The sequence below is a fragment of the Lissotriton helveticus genome, chromosome 10 (genome assembly GCF_964261635.1).
Source record: "Lissotriton helveticus chromosome 10, aLisHel1.1, whole genome shotgun sequence".
Classification (NCBI taxonomy): domain Eukaryota; kingdom Metazoa; phylum Chordata; class Amphibia; order Caudata; family Salamandridae; genus Lissotriton; species Lissotriton helveticus.
The window spans coordinates 695,621,239-695,647,340 of record NC_136071.1 but is presented as its reverse complement, the minus strand read 5'-3'; positions in this window follow the sequence as shown (position 1 = coordinate 695,647,340).

The following is a 26,102-nucleotide window of genomic DNA, read 5'->3' as shown; positions in this document are numbered from 1 at the left end:
ATTTTGTTTTTTCCCCTTTTTTCCTTTTTTTGGTTCTATGGCTCTTATGTATCCCCTTTTTTCGGGACGCGGTGTCGGCATGTGGGCCCCCTGGGGTGTTTTTGCTAGCATGGGCCTTCTGGTCTTCCTGCCGTCACGGTTTACTACGCATTCATTACTCCTGTTACCACTAGTTCCATGTGCCGGTCTATTCTTGAGTGCTTCGTTAGCCATGGGGCGCATGCAGTGATGCTGCGTTCTTTCTTCCCCCCCTTTTTTTCCCGATGTCCTTTCCCTTTTTCCCCCTCCCCCCTTTTTTTCTTTCCTCCCCTGGGTTGTTGTAGCGGAGGGCTCTTTGTTTTGCAAGCCTATTTTCAGTTCTGTGTATCATTGTGTGTTCTCGTAGTGGTGGGTGGGCGCTGGGCAGCGGTTGCAATTGCTTATTACTGTGGGACTCACGTTCTGCCTTTGCCAAAATGTAACTGTTCTTTTTGAATTTTCCTGTGTTCTGTACTTCTGCTTGCTCGCGGCCCGCCACGGCCCTTTGGACTTTACTGATTGCCATTATTCTGCTATACCCTTTCTTCTATTATAAAATCAACCTTCTCTCATCCTGCTCGTGGTGGTTGCTCTGTGGCTTTTCGCCTTTGCTTCCTGTATGGATTGCTGTGATATCCTGCTAGAGCTTCTGTACTGCCCAATATGTTTCTTTAAGTGTGGTGGCCGGGCCGATGGGTTGTAGGCCCGTATCTGTGAGCGCTTTCTGTATAATAAAGGTTTTCAAAAAAAAAATAAAAAATAAAAATAAATGTCCACGTTGTTTCAACTTTGCATGTGTGCTGCACTGTCAGCACACATGCATAGTGGAAAATCATTAAAGCATATTTTTTTGTACAGGACCGGTTCCCTTCCAGTACAAAACATATGCTTGATAGAATGCACACATCCTGGCACTTTTATGCAAGGATGTGTGTTGGAGCATAGAAGCCTAACATGGCCAGTGCAAGGAGAGCGGAAACATTTACGGAAGTCACGGCTCTTCAGGGAAAACAGGGCCTGCAATATGGTGTGCCTTATCCAACCCGGCAAATGCCCTGACTTTCTGCAAGCAGTATGGTAAGGAGCGATCGCCCCCTCATCAGAGAAAACCTGACTGCTCCCACCCGGACCTTCATGCCTCGGTCAGTGCGGACCTTTTTCCACCTGACTGACTTGCACCTTGTGTGGTGCACCCTGACCCTCATATCCTTGTTTTTCCCTACTCCTCCCTCAATTTCCCAAACTGCCCCATGCGGGTTCCCATTGCCGATAAGGCCTCTGTCTTCTTAATGTAATTCCTGTGTTTTATTTATTGGGAATCATTGTACAAATGGGCCCGGTTTCTGAAGCGTTGGCTGCTCACCCTCACTGCGTATACGTATCTGGATACTGTTGGGGTATATGTTCCTTTTGTTGTAAGTTTTGGGATTTGCTGGGCTCACTGGTGCCTAGTATGGGTGGCGGGTGGGAAGAGAAAAATGTTGGGATGTTTGTTTCTGTTTGCTGATATAGCTTGCCAGGAAGGTGCCGCGATTGCCATTGCACACATGAACCCAACCACACACTATTTAAATAACAGTGATACAAAAAGGTCGGGGCCTCCTAGATGAACTTAAGTTCCTCTTTTGGAACATTTGGGGCTCAACAACCCTCACAAGGGCAAGCAGGCTCTCCACTATCTTGTTCTGCATGCCATACAAATCACCTTCTTTCAGGGGATGCACTTACCCTGTGGGACTACTCACACCTTTGCTTCCACATGTGGCTCTCACAGATATTTTTCTAGATACAGTACCTAGTATGAGAGTATACACCTTCATAAAGAAGAGTTTGCCCTTTCACCTGTTTGCTAACATTATTGACGACAATGGGCAGTATGTTATAGTGACAGGAACAATGGCGGGTCAACACCTGATTATGGTTAACACATATGTTTCAAACGTAGACTCCCCAGACTTCTTCCAGGATCTCGCGTCCATGCTGGAATGTGTGGATGCTGATCTTGTCCTGCTGGAGGTGACCTAAACATGGTTGTTGACTCTCTACTGGACTCTAGAGGTACAGCACTCAGTATCAAGCTGCGGTTGCTGCAAATCTTTCGAGATCTTATTATTTTGCTTATTTTTGATTTTCAGCATAATATAATACATAGGCAACATGTCAACAACATTCTCGTTAATTTCAGTATTCACACTGTAACACACCTATAGAGTATTATTATATTACCCCCTTAATGCATTTCACCTATCTTCCTGGCCATACCATCATATGTACATAGAGCTATGGTCTACGATAGGGTGCTCCCTCAGATAGTCCATTAGGGGGACCCATATGTCTTTTTGGACGTGAGACCCTTGAAAGTTCTTCTGCATAAATTTCCAAGTTAATTTGACAATACATCAATTTATGCAACCATTGTTCTTTTCTTGGTGCCGACCTTTTCCCCCCCAATGTAAGGCCACCCTATGTTTGGCCAATAGCAGAGCTATCGCTATAAGGTTACGTATTCCTGGTTTCAGCTTCTGGAGCATTTGCAGTAGGCACAAATGTGGGGCGTAAAGTACTGTCTCCAACATCATTGATCTCAAGACCCATACCACATTGTTCCGGAATCTCTGTACTTGCTCACAATCATCCCACGCTAAATGTACAAAGTCTGCAGTACCCCTCCCGCATTTTATACAATTATCATTATCTCTCAGCTCATATTTGAACAGCCTAGTAGGTATATAGTACATTTGTTGTAGGTATTTGAAATGGATAATGCAAAAGATTGCAATTCAATGTTAGCATCCCAGTCAAATTACAGAATTCCCATTCCTCCAGTGTTCATTTTGGTTCTAATGTGGTGTCCCAGCTGAAAAGCTCTTGATTTGGTGTCTATGGTCTTGAGGAGGACTTTGCATCCATGATTTTCCCAAGCGCCATCCCTGTGTAGCTCCTGTGACCAGGAGGCGGCTTTCTCCTCATCTGCTGCTCTGCTCGGTCTCTGCCCCTTTATAAGCAAGATGCATGTGAACTCGCATAGAAGCCCCGCCCGTTTGGCCCCGTCCACCACACACTAGCGGTATGAAATGTCTTCCTGCCCGTCCCCACTATAAAGGCCAGCTCACTCAAGGGACCTCAGCGCCTTTTGGCACGCTAGCAAAGTTACAGGCACACGTGCTGACATATTTCTGCAAATGGCAAAAAAATCCGTGAGTTCGCGGGGAAATTCGCAAACTCCCGAATTTTTTTGCCATTTCGCGCAAATTTGTGCACCGCGAATTCACAAATTTCACCCATACTTACTCAAAAGTGAGATGCGCTTGATTTTCTTCCACTTCCCCATGTCTGTACTTCTGAGTGCACCTCTTCCTGCAGCACCCCTTTGTAACTGAGCTTAGGTGCAGATGTCGGATGTTGTGAGCTAGTGGTGGATTTTTCTAGGTGCAGCATGCCTACTCCTTTCTTTTTACTTTATAAGTGAGTTTTTGTTCCTTCCACATATGGTATTTTAAATTCTCTGCGCATTAGCGATTCAGGCCTACACCTAGCGTGTACTCTAGTCTCTCACTTTGTTCGGTGTGCGAGTGCTTGCCCAAGTATCTCCTCTATTGTCCCCTCGTCTTGCTGGTGAGCCAAGCAGGGGGATAGATGTTAGTAATACACAAGGGGTCCCTGCGTTATCAGCACTTTGTCATTAAGCCCCTATATGCTCTGTCCTGTAATGTGTTTTTTACGTTCTGGCCATGGGAGGAGCTTGTTATGTCCCATCAGCAAGTCCGGTGCCATAGTGAAGCAAGAATGTCCATTCGGGGACATGAAGCGTGGAGGGGTCACGATCTCGCCTGTTCTAGGCCACCCACCCCATGGTTTTTATCCCTGTTCACCAGTCATTGTTGCCTCTCGGGTGTGTTCTGGCCATGTGACCCACAGCTTCGACTTACAGCTCCCCCGGGGTCTTTCCTGCCCTCTCTGTGGCCACCTGTCAAGTTCTGCTCCACGTCATTGGGCCACCGTGGCTCTGTTCCAATGACTAAATGCTCTACTCTCATGGGTCGGCCCTGCAATATTTCTAGCACTGCTCCCCCTTGCTTCACAGACCCATAGGTCCCACCTCAACACCAGCTCTGCTATATGGCATGTGCTTCTCACCATCTCGCAACCACTGCCAGTGTCTTCACACTGTCTCTGAACACACACACAAAAAACAGGAGGGGGAGGCAGAGTAAATAGAGAAGGATTCTTACTCCACAGACTTACTTTCATAAACAAAAGGAATACAACTAAGAGGTAAGTGGGAAGTGTTCACCACAGTGGTGTGGGAGCACTTAGTGTTTTGTAAAATACCCCTCACACACCAAAAGGCCCCTTGGTGTCATTCTTCATCATTGGGGTCTTCGCACCCCTCTAACGGAATGCGGCGTGCTACGACCTACGACTACGCGGGAGCACTTTTTGGTTTTTTGACTATATGTGGTGCATGTGTTTGGGGATATTTATATGTGAGTGGTGGGACGTGGTGAAATGTTAAAAAGTACCTGGCTCGTGAGTATATTTGTAATTTTTTTATTCATAACCCCAGCTGGTACTATTAAAAGAAGTGCAGTGCGAGGTCAAATCTGTCGTGTTAATGGACAGTACCTCATGTGTGCGTCGACATGTTTCGGAGACAAGGCTCCTTCTTCAGGACGGGGGCACAACTTCCCCACCTTACTCACGTTTCATTAATATTACCAAAAAATGTATTAATGTTGATAACAAAAAGTGAAAAATAGTTAAAAGTCTATGTGTATAATACTCAAGGCTATGGTGTGCCTACAGCGGTATTTCTACAAGTTCAATGCGATTTGCATGACTTTCAAAGTTTGCTTGCTTGCTTCATGAGCAATGGAAACGTCTGGGGGGGTTTTGCTAATATGCAATGAACTCGGGATGAGTTGTCCTCCGTCTTACCACACACGCTGCTCCACATCAGCGGAGAAGTGTGTTGAGTATTATACACATAGACTTTTAACTATTTTTCACTTTTTGTTATCAACATTAGTACATTTTTTGGTAATATTATTGAAACGTGAGTAAGGTGGGGAAGTTGTGCCCCCGTCCTGAAGAAGGAGCCTTGTCTCCGAAACATGTCGACGCACACATGAGGTACTGTCCATTAACACGACAGATTTGACCTCGCACTGCACTTCTTTTAATAGTACCAGCCGGGGTTACGAATAATTTTTTTTCGAATATACTCACGAGCCAGGTACTTTTTAACATTTCACCACGTCCCACCACTCACATATAAATATCCCCAAACACATGCACCACATATAGTCAAAAAACCAAAAAGTGCTCCCGCGTAGTCGTAGGTCGTAGCAAGCCGCATTCCGTAAGAGGGGTGCGAAGACCCCGATGATGAAGAATGACACCAAGGGGCCTTTTGGTGTGTGAGGGGTATTTTACAAAACACTTGCAGCCTGATTCATCATTCTCCCGTTTTGCGAGCCCCTAATAGCGATTCATAAGGAATCGCTATTAAGGACTTGCAAAACGGGATTCATGTAGGAATTGCAATAAATATTGCGATTCCTACATGTTCCTTATTTGCGATTAGCTAATTGCTAATCGCTAATAAGGAATAACTCCCCATGCATTCCTATGGGCCTACAGGCCCATAGGAATGCATGGGGAGTTATTCCTTATTTGCGATTAGCAATTACCTAATCACAAATAAGGATGTGATTTCAAGGGTGCAGGGGTGTCCAAAGTACACCCTGTAGCACCCCTGAAATGTAATCTACATTGGTGTTGCGCACACACATGTCCAAAGGACATGTGTGTGTGTAACATGCAACTTAGAAAAATGCATTTAAATGCATTTTTCTAAGTTTTTGCTATTTACCGAGAGGTCTGACCTCTCGGTAAATAGCGGCCCAAAATTGCAATTTCGCAATTTCAAAATGCTTCATGAATTGCATTTAAGGAATCTCAAATAGAGATTCCTTAAATTCAATTCTTCGCAAATGTGCGAATTCTTTAATAGCGAATTTTGCATTTGGGATGATGAATCCCAAATGCAAAAATTGCACTCGCAAAAGGCAAGATTCTGAGAATCTTGCCCTTTGCGAGTGCAATTTAGCTTGATGAATCAGGCGGTAAGTGCTCCCACACCACTGTGGTGAACACTTCCCACTGACCTCTTAGTTGGATTCCTTTTGTTTCAGAACACACACAGCCATCAGCAGTGGTCCATTTAGTGTCCATATGGTGTCCTTCTTCACCTTTTACTCTAGTCTGGACACTTAGTTAGTCACGCTGGCCTTGCCTGCTGTGCGGCCTGCTCCCCCCCCTTCAGCTCAGTCTGCTCGGCCCCCAGCCTCAGGCCGTTTTTGGGTTTCGCCTGCCGAAAGGCTGCGCTCTGCGCAGCTTTTCAGCGCAGGTGAAATCCTATGTCGACACTAAGCACTTCGGGAACGTCCCCCGGCTCTCATTGGCTAGCTCCATAAATGGAGGCTAGCCATTGGGTGCCGGATCTGTCCGTCAAGGCCGGACCAGATTCGGGGGCGTTCCCGAGATTTTTTCCCAGGGCGGAGTTACGTTTTTTCCCGTTCCCTCCCCTTTCACTGAAAGTGAATTCAGATGCGCTGTCCATTCCCGCCCCCTCCGTGTGCCTTTCCGCCCCCCTCGCTGTCCTGTGCACGTTTCCCGCCGTCCGTGTCCTCTCCCGCCCCCTCCCGCCCTCCGTGTCCTCTCCCGCCCCCCTCCCGCCCTCCGTGTCCTCTCCCGCCCCCCTCCCGCCCTCCGTGTCCTCTCCCGCCCCCTCCCGCCGTTCGTGTCCTCTCCCGCCCCCTCCTCGGCAGTAACTTCTTGCGGCTTGCAAAGGCAGTTGGTAAGTGTCGGTAAAGTTTTATTGTCGACTCGTGAACTCCTTTAGTGTGTGATACATTAGACTTTGCAGTCGTTCCTTCTTTTTTCCACACTTGTTTTAAAACAATTGCAAAAACGTTATTTTGAAACCTGGCTGCAAAACTTGAGTGACAATAAAAACAAGGATTAGAAAGAGACCGGACAAATCATGTCAGCGGTGCCACTGGAGTAGTACATTTCCATTTTTACAATCCTAATCCTGTATTTGTTTAGTCAGTCGTTTCATGATGTTATACCCATGTATGTAAATTAATATGGATCAGAACCGTTGTATTTAATTCCACTTGTGCTTACCACAAAAATGCCTATCTAATGCTTTTCCAATGGGTGTCGCTGTTAATATAACAGTAACATGCGCATAACAATGTATCTATCATGTGTGTTATTGTAGACCAGGTCGAAGAAGGATATGATTATGTTCCTCCTGTGTCGGTAGAATGTTCCGGTTTATGGCTTTGAAAATCTGGTCAACCTAGCAATAGAGGTTTATTCGTTGCTTGCAGAACAAAAACAAATAGTGTTTTCCCATTCAAACACTGTGCGAGAACAACAATCGTTCATTCCGAGGCCACTTCTGCCCAACTAAAGATGGCGCCCACAATACCAACTGTAGGGTTAGCGCACAAGTGAGCCTGTCCATTCCCACACAGCACGCCTTCACCGGAAGCGTGTGCTTCGGACACCAGTTGCCATTGTAGCTTTTGGGCTTGAAGACACAGGTGAGCTGTCACTGCGGGGAAGTGGTGGAGAAGATTAGGTGTCCCGTGGGTAGTGACGTGGTTGTCATCGCTCGAAGGCACCTTTTTTGGTTGCCCAATGGGGAGGGTCGCTGCAACATTTGGGGATCGGGAAACAATTGTTTAATATTGTAAGCTTTGATCTGCCGTTCATTGATGATAAGTGAACGTGTACCCTTTTGATGAGTCCACCAGTCAGTGTTGGATTTGCTGTCATTAGACACTTTGCCAGCTACAGTCTGTATTATAAAGGTAGAATAGTTTTTACTGCTGTCTGCACATGAGATCGGCTTCGCACAGTGTGTGGTTAAGGTGGATGACTAACATTCTGAGCTGATCCAAACCCTCTTAAAAAGCGGGGGTAGGACAGGGAAGAGGGAAGGGGGAAACTGATAAAGGGCAGAGACCAAAGGGAATTAATACAACGATAAGGAAGTGTATGGACATCATGAATGAACAAGCATTTACAATGCAACGGTTTCGCCTTTGGAAAAGTTAGAGCTATTGGCAATGTAAATGACAATGCCATTTATTTATCTGTTTTCAAAACCAACACATAAATAAAAATTTTGTCATTTACAATGCCAATAGCTCAAACTTTTCCAAAGGCGAAAACGTTGCATTGTAAATGCTTGTTGTCATGTTGGTTGTGCCCAGCACCACAAATAAAGGCTCGCAGATCAGTGCCTCACTGTCCTCTCACTCTGGCAGTCGATTTATAAAGTTGAAATTGCAGGGTGGCAGGATAATTATGCCCGGCCAGCAGAACTGCACTTGAGTGAGGCCATCTTGCCGTGGGCTCTCTAGCACCCCCCAATTTTCCAAGGTCTTAGTGGCGCACATTCTCTTAGGGACGCGTGGTTACCCCTGGCTACACATTTTAATACACACCCCATATGATGTGGACTTGCATAGACTACTGGCTTGTCTCTACCACTGCTACACCCTGGCTGGAATCTGTGACGTATCTTCTTTGTACGCTATCTGACTACTCCCCAGTACAGATGGTTCTGAGATTGCCAGTTAAGGGGGGAGTTGGAATGACCCTGGTGCTTCCCATGCACATCCCTTCTTGACAAAGTGTTTCGGTCCGGTCTCCGCGCCGTTACCGCAGACAACTTACCACACAGGCTACCCTATGAGATACCTTTAAGGTATTAAACAAACACGATCCAGACAAGACGAACTTGCTGGACCTGAAGGGTTGAGAGGGCCTTTAAAATATGAAGGGGATGGAGGAATAGGTACTCTAGATATAACTACATTCAACAAACAAACTTAGAAAGAAGGGGTGACCAGGGGGCTTAACTAGAGATTCAAAATCCCTCACCTAATTGCCAGGGAGGTACTGATTTGATACCCTGATGAAAGCCCGGACCTTGTTACACCTTAGAGCAGGGCTGAAACATGTTGGTCTAAAAATATAGGGACATAGGACCATAATAGTCCATATTACCCACTAGACTTATTTTAGTTTTCCCCACCGTCTCCACAAATAAAGGGATAAATAGGAGAAGGTGGGGGATTTTTAATCTCTAGTTATGCTCCTTGGTCACCCCTTCTTTCTAAGTGCTCCTGAAACATGGTTGAGTCCACCCTGACCTTTAGGAGTCAGGGTGAACCCAATGATGAAGCATGACACTACTGGTGTGTGAGGGCTATATATAAAAAAGGATTTTTTTGCCGAGCTTGCAAACCCATGCGGGGTGACCCACTCCTCCAGTCTGCATCCTGTGCATCATATATCACAGTCCCCATTATCCTTGGCGGGATACCGGTTTGTTGAATTAATGCTTTTAAGGTGTACATGCATTGGGTATGCACCTTCAAAGATGCCAGAGTGCTACGCAATATCCATAACAGTTTGGCACGTGTTGGCAGATCACTATCGCATCGATGCTCAAGCACAGTGCAGGTCCCAGCTTCACCGCCGCGCAGTGCTATAAAACAATTTTGAGAATTGGATGAGGGTGAACAGGTCCATCTAGGGAAATATGTGAGGGCCTGCCAATATGAGGAGGGTGAATGTCCAGGCCCTACCCTGGTGAGATTGCTGCGCCGGCCCCACAACGTGAGTGATATACCAGAACTGTATCTGTCCGAAGGGAGTAGTATCACTAATAACTGTGACATTCATAATAAACTCCTTTGGTATTATACACAGCTATACATGTCCCAAGCACAATGTGTCGACACTCCACGGGCGGAATATATGTCAAAAGTTGCAATGGTCTGTGTGACTGACCCCCAGAAGAAATTTCTTAGTGAGCTTAAATCAGCTATCAACTCACTAGATGGATAAAAGGCCCTAACCTGGAGGGCCTCACTGGAGTCTTTTACAAGACATGCAAGAATCTCATCAGGCTTTTATATTCTCACCCAGTGGCCCGCTTGCGAGCCAATGGCTCCCTTACAGAACCCTTCACCATAACTAGGGGAACCAGGCAGGAATGCCACCTATCGCCATTACTATTCATCCTAGCGAAGGACCCCTTGGTCTGTCATTTACAAGAATAAATGTGTCACTGGCCTGCACTTCTATGTGGATGACATCCTGCTGTTCATCCATCACCTGGCTGACAACCTGGCACCCATCATCGGGAAATGGATCGATTCCGCGGGTTTTCAGGCCTTCATATAAACTAATGTGTACATAGGCAGAAGGGTCACCCTACTCACAAGGAATCAGGGTATCAAGTATGCAACAGGGAACAATGGTTCCTGTGTGCTATGTGTAAAATATTTGATAATAATAAAGCTCAATGGCATATACTCACAGGAACGTATTGTCAGAGGGAGATTCAAAATCATACACACCATGGGTTTCAGAGTTTTTCAGAGTGTTTCGAAAATCCACCTCTTATCCTTCTAAAAACATTTAAGTGTTTAGTGAGATCATACATAGGTTCTATGCACCAAAAGTGCCCACTCAACAACAGTTCCAAACCTCTTTGGCAATGGTCATGCTACACCCATGGAATGCCTTCTCAATGCAGAGTAACTTAAGGCAGAGAATTGCGCGGCCTTGCGTTACTCACGATTTACTAAACCACGGAGAGTCGTGCATTGTGGTTTTGCATGGCTTAGTAAATCCCAGTTAAGGGCTTGCACTGCCTTGCCTTGCCTTGCATGATATAAGGGAAACGCAAGCTCTTACTAAATCTACCCCATGGTTTCTAAAAAATAAAAGGTTTCTGTCATGTTCACCTAATAAAAGAGATTCGACCGATGTTCCTCTGTACTTAAAAAATCTCCTTAATCCTTGTAATAGTCATGTCTCATTAGGATCCAATTTACACCATGAAGGAAAAACTTAAGATATATATTCAGTAAAATTGATTAAGCTGATATGTGTCATATTGTTTCTAGAGCAGTACTTTACAACTTGTATTGATTTTCAATCATGCTGTTCCTATACATTTCAATATTTCATTTGAAAAGTATCAAGCCAAATCTCACCTCTGGAACCTTTCTCTTCTAAAATAATTTAAAAGCTAGGGCTGGTTTATTTGGGGTCAGTTATATACTTATGTTTATTATATTCCTTCATAACTTGCCCTAGACCGCCTAATAAATATTATGTATCTAGGCTCCATGGAAGGTATTTGTTTGAAATATTACACTGGAGAAATACACTCTGGTGCCAGCCAAAGGTCCAATACCTGGTAAGGCACTTCATGGGGATCAGGTACTCACTCTAGGGCTCAGACACATCCACGAAGGCCCAATTGCAACAGGTCAGCTGGGAAGTTGCAGGGAAGCCTCCAGAGCTTGTGATTTTCCTGTGACTCAGTACAGGAGGTTAGCCAACTGACCCTTGGAGTTACTCGGGTAGCCTGGGATGAAGTGAGCAGCTCCAGTCTTTCTTCGCAGAAAGCAGGGTAGGTCTCAAGCAGTAGGCCAGTGCTTCATGGAACAAGGCAAGCCTTAAGCAGCAGGGCAGTACTCTGAAAAATAATGAAGGCCTCAAGCAGAAGGGCAGTACTATGGGGAGCAAGGCAAGCCTCAAGCTGCAGGGCGGTCCTTTGAGAAACACGGCAGTCCCTCCTCTGTCTGCAGGTCTAGAAGTATACTGAAAAGTTATTTATACCTGTGCCAGCCTTTGATGTGGGTGAATCTTCTAGCCTAACCCCGACATCTGGTACCATAAAGTTTTTTCCTTCCCCTACCAAGGCTCAACGAAGTCTAGGGTGACAAAAGACTAGTGTTAGGTTTCTTTGTGTGTGCTAGAGGCAGTCTCTATTGATGTGTAATTGGGGCAAGGAATAGCTGTGCCCCACTATCCTGTCAGGATGGTCTATCCTTCTCACACCTAAGCCCTTTTGACTCATGGTCTGGGGGGAATACACACAGCCTAACAGCAGGGCCATGTGATCCAAGACACTGGTAGCAGGCACCATCTGGGTAGGGCAAGAAAATGTAAACTTTCTAAAAGTGCCATTTTGAGAACTGTGACTATACCATTAAAGAGGACTTTAAATACAATTAATGTGAGACTAAACATGATATTTTTACCTATTCCCAATCAAAGGTTGGCACTTAATAAATGCAATAAGGTAACCCAATGTTATCCTATGGGAGGGGTAGGCATTGTAGTTGGAGCAAATTTAGGAGTTTTTCACTACCAGGACATGTACAACCTAAAACACAGGTCCTACTTTGTAAATGCAATGCACCCTACCCTGTGGGCTGTTAACATCTTACCTTAGGGGTGACCTAAACGTATTGAAAAGGAATGATTAGCCCTGGCAAAAGTCTTATTTTTCCAGGTTGAATTGGCAGTTTTAAAATTGCACTCTAGTGTAATCTCCCTATTTTCTCGGGATCGATTCTAGCGGTAAGAAAACCCCCACGATATGCAAGGGTAGTGTTAGGTACTTGTTTAATAACCACAAGTACACGTAGGTTAGGGGAAACAATAGTACAGGCGATGCTTAGTCTCGCCAAATAAAGCAAGTCATACGATACCCATCGGTCGTTAGCCCAGGGCTCTGTAGGGCTGGGATCCAACCGTCCTCTGCATGGACACCGGTCCCGGTGTCCAGCCAACAGAGGACACTGTGCAGAGTAACGGCCGAAAATGCCGTTCGAGGACGACTGATGGGGCTATCTCACCAAGGTGTCTTCGGGGTCCGACACTCGCCTCGGGAACACCCGGCCGGGCGCTCCACCGAGGGGTCTGAGGTGGCACTCAAGTCCCCAAAACAGAAACGCGGCAACCACCTCCCTTGGTGGGCGTCTCTGTGCCTGTTCGTCACGGGAGCGTAACAACCAACGCTCTACCCTGACTCCAAGTCGGGATACTGAAACGAGCAGCCGCTCGCTTCCTGCAGCAGAGTACCTGAGGTTCGTAAAGCGGGACTTCCTCCGATGCCGAAAATGCACCCAGCTCCGTCTTCCCAGGATCCAAGGGTCAGAGGGACACAATGGACGGCCGGTCAGCTACCAAAATATTCGACAGTGGCCCTTCCGTCCAATGCGCATTAAGTACGCATTTCCGGGTGCGCGAGAAGCGCGCTAGGCATGCCGGTCTTTGTAGTTCTTGAATCTCTGACGTGCGGATCGTCCGCTTTGGCGGTTGCGGTCAGCGGTGTCCCACCGCACCCCGGGGATTCCGACAGTACATCCCCCCTCAACCGCCCCCCTGAACATGACCCGCGGAGGCAGGGTGGTTTCTGTGAAAAGCAGCAACCAACCGTGGTGCGTGGACGCCCGCCTTGGGCTCCCAGGACTGCTCCTCCGGGCCGTACCCCTTCCAGGCCACCAGATACCAGAGCTTGCCGCCCCTCCACTTGGAGTCCAGGATCCCCGCCACCTCGTACTCCACATCGGCGTCCATCGAAACCGGCCCCGAAGGCACCCGACTGCCCCGAGCGGCAGGCTTCAGGAGGGATACGTGGAACACCGGGTGGATCCTCAGGTGGCCAGGCAAACTTAGGCGCACGTTCACAGGGCCTAGGCGTTTAGAGATGCGATACGGGCCGATGAACTTAGGTTGAAATACGTTGCGCTTCCGGAACCGCAGATTTCTGGTGGATACCCAAACGGAATCCCCCACCGTATACAGAGGTCCGGGCCGTCAGTTCTTGTCGGCCGTGGCTTTGTACGCAGTCTTGGCCACCTCTGGGCAGGCACGAGATCGAACCCTCCTTGATGCGCGCCACTCTCCTAGCGGCTTCCGGCACCCGAAGGACCTTCGCAGGATGAACGAAAGGCAGAAACCTGGGGTGATGTCCATAGTTGGTGTAAAACGGAGACGACTTGGTTGAGCTGTGGGTGGCGTTGTTGTAAGCGACCTCCGCTAGCCATAGGTGATCCACCCACTCCTCCTTCCCCTGGTCCACGAAGCAACGCAGGTACTGCTTGAGTGACTGATTGAGGCGTTCCGTCTGCCCATCCGTCTGCGGGTGATAGCTCGTCGACAGAGCCGATGTGGCGTGTAGCGCCGAACACCACTTCCTCCAGAACTGGGCCGTGAACTGTGAGCCCCTGTCCGACACGATAGTTGTGGGCAACCCATGCAACCGCACCACGTTCTTCAGTAGGAGCAAGGCTAGCTGGCCCGCTGTGGGTACCTGTCTGCAGGCCACGAAGTGCCCCATCTTCGTGAGATAGTCCACGACCACCATGACAGCTGTACAGCCCTGATCCTTCGGTAACCCCACGATAAAATCCACAGAAATGCTCTCCCAGGGCTTACTGGGAGACGGAAGAGGTTGCAGCAAGCCCTGTGGCTTGCGATGGTCCGTTTTCGCGGTGGCACAGACTGAGCACTCATCCCCCCATCTGCGGACATCTGAACGCAGCGACGGCCACCAGAAGTGTCTTCCCAGGCTGGACACGGTTTTTTCAAACCCCAGATGGCCCGCGCAGGGCGACGTGTGGCACCATTCAAAGGCCTGCTTCCGTAAGCGGGGAGTGGGCACCAACAAGCGGCTACCGTGCACCGGCATACCACCTACCATCCTCCATTCCTTATGACACGAGAGCCACCGTTTCCAGGCGAACGATTGTATCCCCTTCTGGATGCCCTTAAGGAACTGGTCCGGCTGTACCGCCCCAATCACCACGCCCGGTGGTATGATGGAGTGCACCGGCGCAGGAGGTGGAGCCAGAGCAGACGTTTGACGGGACAGCGCGTCCGCCTTCCTGTTTTCCGAGCCAGGTCTGTAGGTGATATGGAAATGAAAACCGGAAAAGAACCGCATCCACCGCATCTGCCGAGGCGACAGGTGTTTCGCCGCCGTCAGGAACTGCAGATTGCGGTGGTCCGGGTACACTGTGACATCATGCCTGGCCCCCATCATCCAGTGCCTCCACTCCGCAAAGCGTCCCTTATGGCCAGAAGCTCCTTCTCCGCTATGTGGTAGTTCCGTTCCGCGGGGTTCAGTTTTCTGGACATGAACGCCACGGGGTGTAAGATTCCGGAGTGCTGGTGCCGTTCCGACAGGATGGCTCCTACTGCGACCTCGGAGGCGTCCGCCTCCACCACGTACGGCAAGTCAGGGTTCGGATGTGCCAGGATAGGGGCAGAAATGAAGGCCTTCTTTAGCGCCACAAAGGCTTCCTGAGCATCCGCATTCCATCAGAAGGGCTGTGCCTCACGCAGCAGTTGTGTAATCGGAGCCACCAACCCTGAAAATCCGTCGATGAAGCGGCGATAAAAGTTGGCAAACCCAATGAAGCACTGCACGTCCTTCACCGCCTGAGGCGTTGGCCAATCTTCCACGGCTTTGACTTTGCGCTCTGCCATTTCCTGTCCCTCCGGACTGAGCATCACTCCCAGGAACTCCACGGATGTGACGTGGAAGTCACATTTGCTGAGTTTGCAGAACAGCAGGTGATCTCTGAGTCTCTGGAGTAACGTGGCCACGTGGTGTACATGTTCTTCCTCAGTGTTGGAATAGATGAGGATATCGTCAATGTACACCACGACGTACTCATCCATGATGTCCCGGAATACTTCGTTTAGGAAGTACTGAAAGGCCGCAGGGGCGTTGCAGAGCCCGAACGGCATGACAAGGTACTCGAAGAGGCCGAATCTGGTCTTAAATGCCGTCTTCCACTCATCGCCGTCGCGCATTCGCACCAGTTGGTATGCCCCTTTGAGGTCCAGTTTTGTGTACACCCGGGCATGTTTCACCTGTTCCAGTAAGACGTTTATGAGCGGCAGAGGATACCGATTCTTTACTGTGATCGCGTTCAACTCCCTGAAGTCCACACAGGCCCTCAACTCACCATTGGCCTTCGGGATAAAGAAAAGGGGAGACGCGGCTGGAGACTTGGAGGGTCGGATGAACCCCAACCCCAGGAGTTTATCGAGATAGGAGCGCAGATGGAGGTTTTTCGGTTCCGTTAACGCGTACAGCCTGCCGCTGGGGATATTGGCACCCGGAACCAAATCAATCTGACAATCGTAGATCCGGTGCGGGGGGAGGACCTCAGCCCGGGCCTCATCGAAGACGTCCTGGAAGGCACGGTAAACACGCAACTGCCTTCTCGGCTGCTGTGGCCACCGTGTACTCCATTCCAGACCCGAGTGTGAGCCCTTTCTGTACCCCACAGTGTTGACGGCAATGCGGCGATGTCATCCTGATCTGGTGGGTAACCCAATCCACGGTCGGGTTATGCTTCTCGAGCCACGGCAAACCCAGGATGATCCTGTACGTCGGGGCGCGGATGATGTTGAAATCGATGCCCTCTTCGTGAGCTTCCCCGTATCTTACCGGTAGTACCCCAGTGTGATGCCCTATGGGGCCGGTGATCAGTCGTCTTCCATCCACTGTATATACGTCCTCAGGGCGATCCTTGGGCACAAGGGTGATCCCCAACCTACAGGCCTCCTCTTCATCCATGAATAGGCCAGTGGCCCCTGAGTCAACCATGGTTTTTACTGCCTTCCACGGTTGTCTATGGATACTTGGACTGTGACGCAGAGGTGCTGTGATTGCGACCGAGAAGGACTCGTCAAAGAAGGGATGGCAGAGCGACTCCGAGAGGACCCTTCGCTTCTCAGGGAGTCCGTTAGTTTTCCGACTGAATGTCGACTGCTGCGGTGATTGGTTTAAAGGTCCTGTTGCGGATGGATTTTGGTTTGGCAGGGCACTCACGGACGTAGTGTCCCTTTTTGCCGCAATACAGGCAGAGGCCTTGCTTACGGCGTGTTTCCTTTTCCGTAGAAGTAAGACTCGCCCGAACGGCTCCGATATCCATGGATTCGGCCTTGGCAGAGACGACGCCCTCTACGGCTCCTGGCGTCCCTGGGACTGGCATGGTTTTCCCTTTCCTTTTGTGGTCTCCTCGGTGTTCCCCCATCCTATGATCCAAGCGTAGCACCAAGGCGATAAGACCTTCACAAGTTTTGTGCTGGGGGTCGATCTGCGCCACAACATCCTTGAGCTCTTCGCTCAGTCCCTGGTGGAACACAGCTATTTGTTTCGCAACCGGCCATTTGGTTTCCGCAACCAACCGGCAAAAGGTGTTCAAATATTGTACTACGTCGTGGTTGCCTTGCCGTAGTTCCAGTAGTTCACGGTCCGCGGTATATGTGTCCGCCCGTCGGTCGAACACTTTCAGGAATTCCTCACGAAACGCCCCCCAATCGCAAAGGATGGGGTCGTCCCTGCTCACCAGGGCACCAGGGGCACCGCCCATTGAGCCGCGTTTCCAGCGAGGTAGGAGATGAGAAAGGCCACTCTGGCCTGGCTCGTGGGAAACGCCTTGGGTTTGCAGGACAGGTGCAATGCCACCTGAGTCATGAATACTTGTACTGACTCGGGGTCTTCGCTGTAGCGTTCCGGAGTGGCCAGAGGAACGGACACAGGCATCTCTACCACCACCGCCGGGGTTGGAGGTGTTACTTGACTGCCGGCATCAAAGGGATTCCGCTGTGTTGCTTCAAACCTAGCTTTTAGGTCCGCAGTTTCCTGCCTGGAAGCCGTCAGCTCTACTTGGACGGCTGCCAAAGCCGCCACCACATCATCCAGCGTGGCCATGGTCTTCTTGCCTCGATCGGGAGAGGATTGGTTTGAGTAGGTCGAATATTATGTAATCTCCCTATTTTCTCGGGATCGATTCTAGCGGTAAGAAAACCCCCACGATATGCAATGGTACTGTTAGGTACTTGTTTAATAAACACAAGTACACGTATGTTAGGGAAAACAATAATACAGGCGATGCTTAGTCTCGCCAAAATAAAGCAAGTCATACGATACCCATCAGTCGTTAGCCCAGGGCTCTGTAGGGCTGGGATCCAACCGTCCTCTGCATGGACACCGGTCCCGGTGTCCAGCCAACAGAGGACACTGTGCAGAGTAACGGCCGAAAATGCCGTTCGAGGACGACTGATGGGGCTATCACGCCAAGGTGTCTTCGGGGTCCGACACTCGCCTCGGGAACACCCGGCCGGGCGCTCCACCGAGGGGTCTGAGGTGGCACTCAAGTCCCCAAAACAGAAACGCGGCAACCACCTCCCTTGGTGGGCGTCTCTGTGCCTGTTCATCACGGGAGCGTAACAACCAACGCTCTACCCTGACTCCAAGTCGGGATACTGAAACGAGCAGCCGCTCGCTTCCTGCAGCAGAGTACCTGAGGTCCGTAAAGCGGGACTTCCTCCGATGCCGAAAATGCACCCAGCTCCGTCTTCCCAGGATCCAAGGGTCAGAGGGACACAACGGACGGCCGGTCAGCTACCAAAATATTCGACAGTGGCCCTTCCGTCCAATGCGTATTAAGTACGCATTTCCGGGTGCGCGAGAAGCGCGCTAGGCATGCCGGTCTTTGTAGTTCTTGAATCTCTGACGTGCGGATCGTCCGCTTCGGCGGTTGCGGTCAGCGGTGTCCCACCGCGCCCCGGGGATTCCGACATCTAGGTTCCAATGGCAGTCTTGAGACATGTTTTAAATTGCTACTTTAGAAGGTGACAGAATGAGTGCTGGTCCACTCTTCATCAAACCTGGTTTTTGAAGAGCGTGGGGAGTCATATGCTGAAGCATAACACCTGGTGGTGCCTGAGGACATTCCGTTTCATTTTTGTGTATGTCCATAGATGGCAGTTTTTAGGTGTAGCATTGATTTAAATAGTTTCTCAGGTGGCTTGGTTGTGTTTAAACTGTTGTGATTGGAGGCCAGCTCACCCTTGATGTCCCGCAGCCTCTAGTTCCCTACCGTCGGTACACTCCATGGTTGTTCATGTATTGATCACTATACACAAGACGATTCTCCCAGTAAATCAGGTGCTTGCCAAAGGCATCACCAGCTGCCTGGGTCTCAGCCTGCTGCCACTGACCCACCTGAGAAGAGCACTCCCTCTGCGCTTTACAGAACTCCTCCCTGGTGGGATGCCCCTTCCTGCTGCCCGGCCCTCTTTTCAGTATGCAATTATTCGTCCAAGTTAGTTTGGATACCATGAAAGTCTTTTTCTGACTAATTTCAATTTGACATTTAGTAAAGGCATAACCACAGATCTTGATAGTCTGATTCCCTCAGCTACCTCTCCTCCCTCCTACCCATGGATTCACACATTCCCTTTACACTGAAGCTGTCTACCACAATCTTATACAACACACTATGGAGCTATCTTACAGCAGTAGTCGCCTACTTGACCAGTTTTTGGCAAAATAAATGTTTTCCTCCCTGTTGAATATATTTTCTTAATTTATGTTTTCATTACACAAAATGCTTTGTTTTGGGGTTTCAATTGTCAATTGTATTTGAGTTATGAATGTGATTAACTGCATTTGTGTATTCTGGCTAGTTGTAATACTTTTTTACTCACATCCAAGGATAAATTAATAGATTGTGAGCAAACATGATTCACTGTCCCTATCCTATCCTATCCTATTTGCCTGATCTATTCAGCCTTTCCCCTGGGCACTGGGCTACTTATCTCCTCTCAGCCACCTACCCCCGGGGGCATGTTGTAAATCCTGCTGGCTCCTGATCTAGTTTTCCTAGCAGAACCATTTCACAAATAAATCCACTCCTTCCTCTTGCCGACCACCTGGTCCCGATTCACTCATGGCAAACCGTCCATTGGAACAGGTAGGAGCGTGGTTGCTTTGTGACTCCCAGGCACCTACACAGGCAAGCACTGACATGTAGTAGCTTATTAAGGCTGTCCACAGCGTAGATGTCTACCTTGGCGCCCGTACTTGGTGCTGCCACTTCCCCCTCTCATCACCTTTGGCACAGACTGGATGGGCATATAGGACACATGTGTGGTCACCGACAAGGTATAATGTTCCCAGCACAACCCTACAATCTTAGTGGCTTGCTTTCTACATCTGGGAATGGCTGACTCGCATGACACCCATACGCACAGCTTTTAATTAACCTAACACGCAATGCTCAGTTTATTTAACGGGACACTCTCCGGGATTTTAAGACAGAGAACGCTGATATCTCCTTACGGAACTTGCCACCTTGACTCACTCTGCTCATATCATTCTAGGCTCATTGATATAACTCGTTTTCTCTCCCCCTACAGTTGCGCCTTAGGCTAAATTGCCTTCACCCCACTATCATTAAATGAGTGAGGCCCTTCAAAGAGTGTGCTGTTCTTTTGTCCTTCCAGCAGGAATGAGAGACACATGATAAATTATTGGGTCAGTAGTTCCTCAATGTTCTTCTCCTTCTTAACAGATGCATGGGGTATAGCCCTGGCTCATTAATTGCTATGTCCAATTTGTGGTTTTAGATGACTTCACTTTATCCAAGGTACCTCTTTAGGACCCTTCATTGGAGTCTCTGTCTGAGCGACCTCTCTTTTTTCCACCCTGAAGTTGTCCCACTTCCGGTGAGCTGCCTCTCCTCTGATTACTGATGGACACGTCTTTTGTATCCCATCCTCATAATCTGGACATTTTCTCCCTTCCTTCACAGTCTTACTCGTGTTTCATGTTTGTATGTCTGTACTTTACTGGATGTGTACCATTAATTGACACCTAGACGTTTGGATTCACCATTCTTGGGAATCCCTTTACATAAGATATTTGTTTTCCTTCTCCCAGGGCCTTTTAAGTACCCACAAATACCATTCCCCTTTGAGTCTTCTCCTTACTCATAGGTACCCATTACTATTGTAGATACCTATTTATAATCTCTACTAATTCTTCGGTGCCTGCTTTAATCAGCATTGCAATTCCTTTTAATCTCCTTCATAATATCCTCTTTTTTATCCATTAGGCAGCTATCACTGACTTGTGTTTTCTACGTCCTGATGATGACCTCAAGTCATGAAGGTGAAAATGCCATCAACTCGCACAAGCGAGAATTCAACATGATTTTATAACTTTCTTCAGCTGTATGGATTCATGCGTAATTTCAGTTTGAATTTGGTCCAATACGCTGTAGCAATTTTCCATCTTTGACATTTGTTACACTTGCACCAATCATTTCACTTTAACACACAACCATAGAAGCATTCTTGAGGCTGTTATTTGTTTTATGAAAAAACTGATCGGATTGTCCTCTCTCCGAATATTTCTGCATTAAATTATATTCTTGGGACTATTTTTTGTTTTCATTTAATGTGTATGATCATTTTGGGACTATTTTCAGATACCTTCTTGTGGACCCTGGCGCTGACCCAGCAGCTCATCTCCTTAGCCCAAATCATTTTGGGACTATTTTCATTTAATGTGCATGATAATTAAGTTATACCTCAAGTGTATCCCCTTATTGATTCCAGTCGAAAAGTTTGTTAAAAGTTGGACAGCTCAAACGGGTTCCCCAGTTTGGCCACATCCTCCTCTGTAGGTTTTGAATCATCCCCCTCAGGTTCGTCCTGCCCACTCATTTTGTGAGCCCCCCCAGATACCTTCTTGTGGACCCTGGCGCTGACCCAGCAGCTCACCTCCTTAGCAAACTCCCTGGGGTCAGTGAGCCTACTATCAACAAGGTGTTGGCGCAGATCTGGAAAAACAAAGACTGAACAGGTGCTCTTGTTCAATCAAACTATACAGCCCATGGTAATTCTTTGCCTCACTGACCTTCACTCAACCATCCAGTGCGTTGGAAAAGGAATCAACGGAATCCACCCAGGTCTGTTGGGTGAGCTTCTTGTATCCCATCCTCATAATCTGGACATTTTCTCCCTTCCTTCACAGTCTTACTCGTGTTTCATGTTTGTATGTCTGTACTTTACTGGATGTGTACCATTAATTGACACCTAGACGTTTGGATTCACCATTCTTGGGAATCCCTTTACATAAGATATTTGTTTTCCTTCTCCCAGGGCCTTTTAAGTACCCACAAATACCATTCCCCTTTGAGTCTTCTCCTTACTCATAGGTACCCATTACTATTGTAGATACCTATTTATAATCTCTACTAATTCTTCGGTGCCTGCTTTAATCAGCATTGCAATTCCTTTTAATCTCCTTCATAATATCCTCTTTTTTATCCATTAGGCAGCTATCACTGACTTGTGTTTTCTACGTCCTGATGATGACCTCAAGTCATGAAGGTGAAAATGCCATCAACTCGCACAAGCGAGAATTCAACATGATTTTATAACTTTCTTCAGCTGTATGGATTCATGCGTAATTTCAGTTTGAATTTGGTCCAATACGCTGTAGCAATTTTCCATCTTTGACATTTGTTACACTTGCACCAATCATTTCACTTTAACACACAACCATAGAAGCATTCTTGAGGCTGTTATTTGTTTTATGAAAAAACTGATCGGATTGTCCTCTCTCCGAATATTTCTGCATTAAATTATATTCTTGGGACTATTTTTTGTTTTCATTTAATGTGTATGATCATTTTGGGACTATTTTCAGATACCTTCTTGTGGACCCTGGCGCTGACCCAGCAGCTCATCTCCTTAGCCCAAATCATTTTGGGACTATTTTCATTTAATGTGCATGATAATTAAGTTATACCTCAAGTGTATCCCCTTATTGATTCCAGTCGAAAAGTTTGTTAAAAGTTGGACAGCTCAAACGGGTTCCCCAGTTTGGCCACATCCTCCTCTGTAGGTTTTGAATCATCCCCCTCAGGTTCGTCCTGCCCACTCATTTTGTGAGCCCCCCCAGATACCTTCTTGTGGACCCTGGCGCTGACCCAGCAGCTCACCTCCTTAGCAAACTCCCTGGGGTCAGTGAGCCTACTATCAACAAGGTGTTGGCGCAGATCTGGAAAAACAAAGACTGAACAGGTGCTCTTGTTCAATCAAACTATACAGCCCATGGTAATTCTTTGCCTCACTGACCTTCACTCAACCATCCAGTGCGTTGGAAAAGGAATCAACGGAATCCACCCAGGTCTGTTGGGTGAGCTTCTGACACTCCCTGAATTTCTATCTTTACTTCTCTGGGGTGAGACCAAATTCAGGGGCAGTAAGGTCTCCCTGCCCTCACTAGGGATGTGCCTCCACAGACTAGGTCTCCAATCCTCACAGGGACCTTTTGCATCTATAAAGCAATCTCATGGGCCTCAAACCATCTATCTATATCGTATGCCACCACATAGTCAGACACCAAACCCTTGGATATGTGAACCCTCCCATCAGAGGGCACTGATGAAAACACTGCCGCCATCACTGCTGGACTCAACTGTCTGGTCTTAATTTCCAACTCCTTCAGACTCAGTTCGTAGGCCAACATGAGTTTCCTCTTCTCCATGTCCACTCTTTTATCCACTAAGTATCTCTCAGCCTTCTCTTTCTCTAATTTGAGCTTGGCCAGGTCTAATTGCTACTTTCTTTCCTCCATCTTGTCCACCAGCTCCTATGAGGACAGGCCTCTGAATGACACACTGCTCCGGCCCCGGGGTGGACTCTCCAATTGTGAAATGATGTTGTCCCCCTCCTCCACAGGCAGCAGCCTAAGACAGAGACCACCTTCAGGGCCCTGGTTCAAATCATCCTTCTAATCCAGCTCCTCTTCCTCTGGGATCTCACGCAAAGCAGCATGGGCTTCTGACCAGGCTCTCAGTGCCTTTTGCAGCTCCACCTTCCTGGTGGTGCTCTTTACAGGAAGCCTTGACCTGGGCCACAATGTAACCCACAAGTTTGGACAGTTCAAAATCCTTTTTGTCAGAGGTTAAACCTACAGTCAGAGACATCATTGTAGGAAAAAGTAAAAATGGCAATCAGGGAGAAATAGAAAAATTAAAAATGTCAATAAGGAAATGTAGGAAATGTAATTGGTCTTCACCGCTGATACAAATTGAGTCTCTAGTTGGCAGAGTATGCACCCTGTCCAAGTTAGGACCACAATCCTAGTCAGGGTAAGTCAGTTACACACCCTAAATTAACGTGTGCACACCCTCTGGTATCTTGGCCCAGAGCAGTGAGGCTTAACTTAAGAGGCAATGTGTAAAGTGTTAGTGCAACACTTAATATGATAAAACAGCATCATTCACAAACAATCCATACCATGTTAGAAAGATAGAGCTTAATTTAATGAACAAAAAAATACCAAGATGACTAAAATCCAATAAGTGGGACCAGAGTTATGAATTTGTAAAGAATATCTTGAAATATAGTGCTTAGAAACAAACAGTGCCAACCTGGCCTATCTTGTCCTGCTGGACCGGGTCAAATCTGAAAAGCCTGGCCAACCGTGAGGAGAGTGTGGATCAGATACAGGGGCCATGCAGGGCCCTCTGCAAACAGTACCTTCATGGAGGAAGCGTCGTCGTTGAGGAGCACAATGCGAGGAGAGATTGGAGGCAATGCATTGACATCGATCCGTAGGATGGTAGGTAATGCGCCTGTTCCGGGTCTTGCAGTTTTGAGATGCATCGTCGTTGAATCCCTGGCGATGAAGGCAATGTGTCATCTTTGAGCCATGTAGCTGGCAATGAGATGTCCTTGGAGCCACGGAGATGCGTGGGGATCGAGGTGAAATGCATCGGTTCCTACCGGCACAAGGATGGTGATGCATGGTTTTTGCAGAAAACAACCAGAAAATCCACTTCCAAGGGCCCAGGACTACATTGGCACCACTTGGCAGGAATCACAGGTGAAAGACTCCAGAGGCTGTAGCAGGGTTGAACAATGTCTTTGATGTCCCTGAGACTACAGAAGAGGAGGCAAGTCATCAAGCCCTTGGAGTCACTTGGTTCTGGGGATGTAGAGATGCAGCTCCAGTCCTTCTCACTATCAGGCAAGAAGGGCAGCAGGCAGCAGGTCAGGCATAACAGAGCAGGAGTCCAGGAGAGTGACAGTCCTTTCAGCAGGACAGCAATTCTTCTTCTTGGCAGAGTGTACTCAGGTCCACAAGTGTACTGAGTTGGTGGTGTCAGGGCATTACTTATTGTTGAGCCTTTGAAGTGGGGCAGACTTCAAAAAGAGGCGTTTGAAGTGCACAATGTTTCTGCCCTGGCTCCAGACTTACTACTGGGGTTATGCAGCTCTTTTTGTGGGGACACAACCAACCCTATTCAGATGCAAGTCGTAGCTCCCCCTTCCAACCTACCCATGGTGACCCATTTGGATGTTAATGGCCCATCAGGATGTGTACGCCCTGTGTGGCACACCTATGCTCCCTTTGTGTATGACTGCCTAGAAGGAATGCACAAAGCCCAGCTGTCACCCACCCCAGATGTGTATTCAGAGATAGGCAGAGGCACAGAACGGCTAAAGTAAGAAAAAGCCAACTTTCTAAAAGTGGTGTTTTCATACTTGTAACATAAAATTAAACTTTACCATAAGTTGTGATTTTAAATTGAGCGTCAAGAGACACAAAACTCAAAATAAGTCTTTTCCCATGTGAAAATTACACCTATTAAATGTAATATGGTAATCGCAATGTTAATTTTTGGAAGAGATAAGCTTTCAGTAGTGAAAAACTAATTTAAGAGTTATTTTACTGCCTGGTCATGTAAAACTTAAAAGTACATGGCCGACTTTTTAAATACACTGCACACTGCCCTTGGGCTGTCAACGGCCTACCTTAGGGGTGACATATGTATTATAAACAGAGATTTGGGTGTGGCAAGAGGGTTAACTTGCCAGGTCAACATGGCAGTTCAAAACTGCATGCACAGGATCTGCAATGGCAGGCTTGAGATGTTTAAAGGACTACTGAAGTGGGTGGCACATTCAGATCTGCAGGCTCACTAGTAGCATTAAATTTACAGGCCCTGGGCACACGTAGTGCACCTTTTTAGGGACTTATATGTAAACTAAATTGGATAAGTCAATGTTACCATGTGTTAAGTACAGCGCACATGCACTTTAGCACTGTTCAGCAGTGGGAAAGTGCTTAGAGTCGTAACCCAGAAAACCAGAAGTCAGCAAAACCGGCATTCAGAAGGCAAAAAAAGGAAGGGAAAAAACACACTAAGTATGCCAGGTCTAACAAAAATGAAATTCAAAAACAGGAGGGGCGAAGGCAAAATGTTTGAGGGAAGCCTACACCAAGGATGAAAGGTCTAACAGTAATATTTTGTTAAATATCTCTGTTCATGAAGCTGAGCGCAAACCATTCCTAC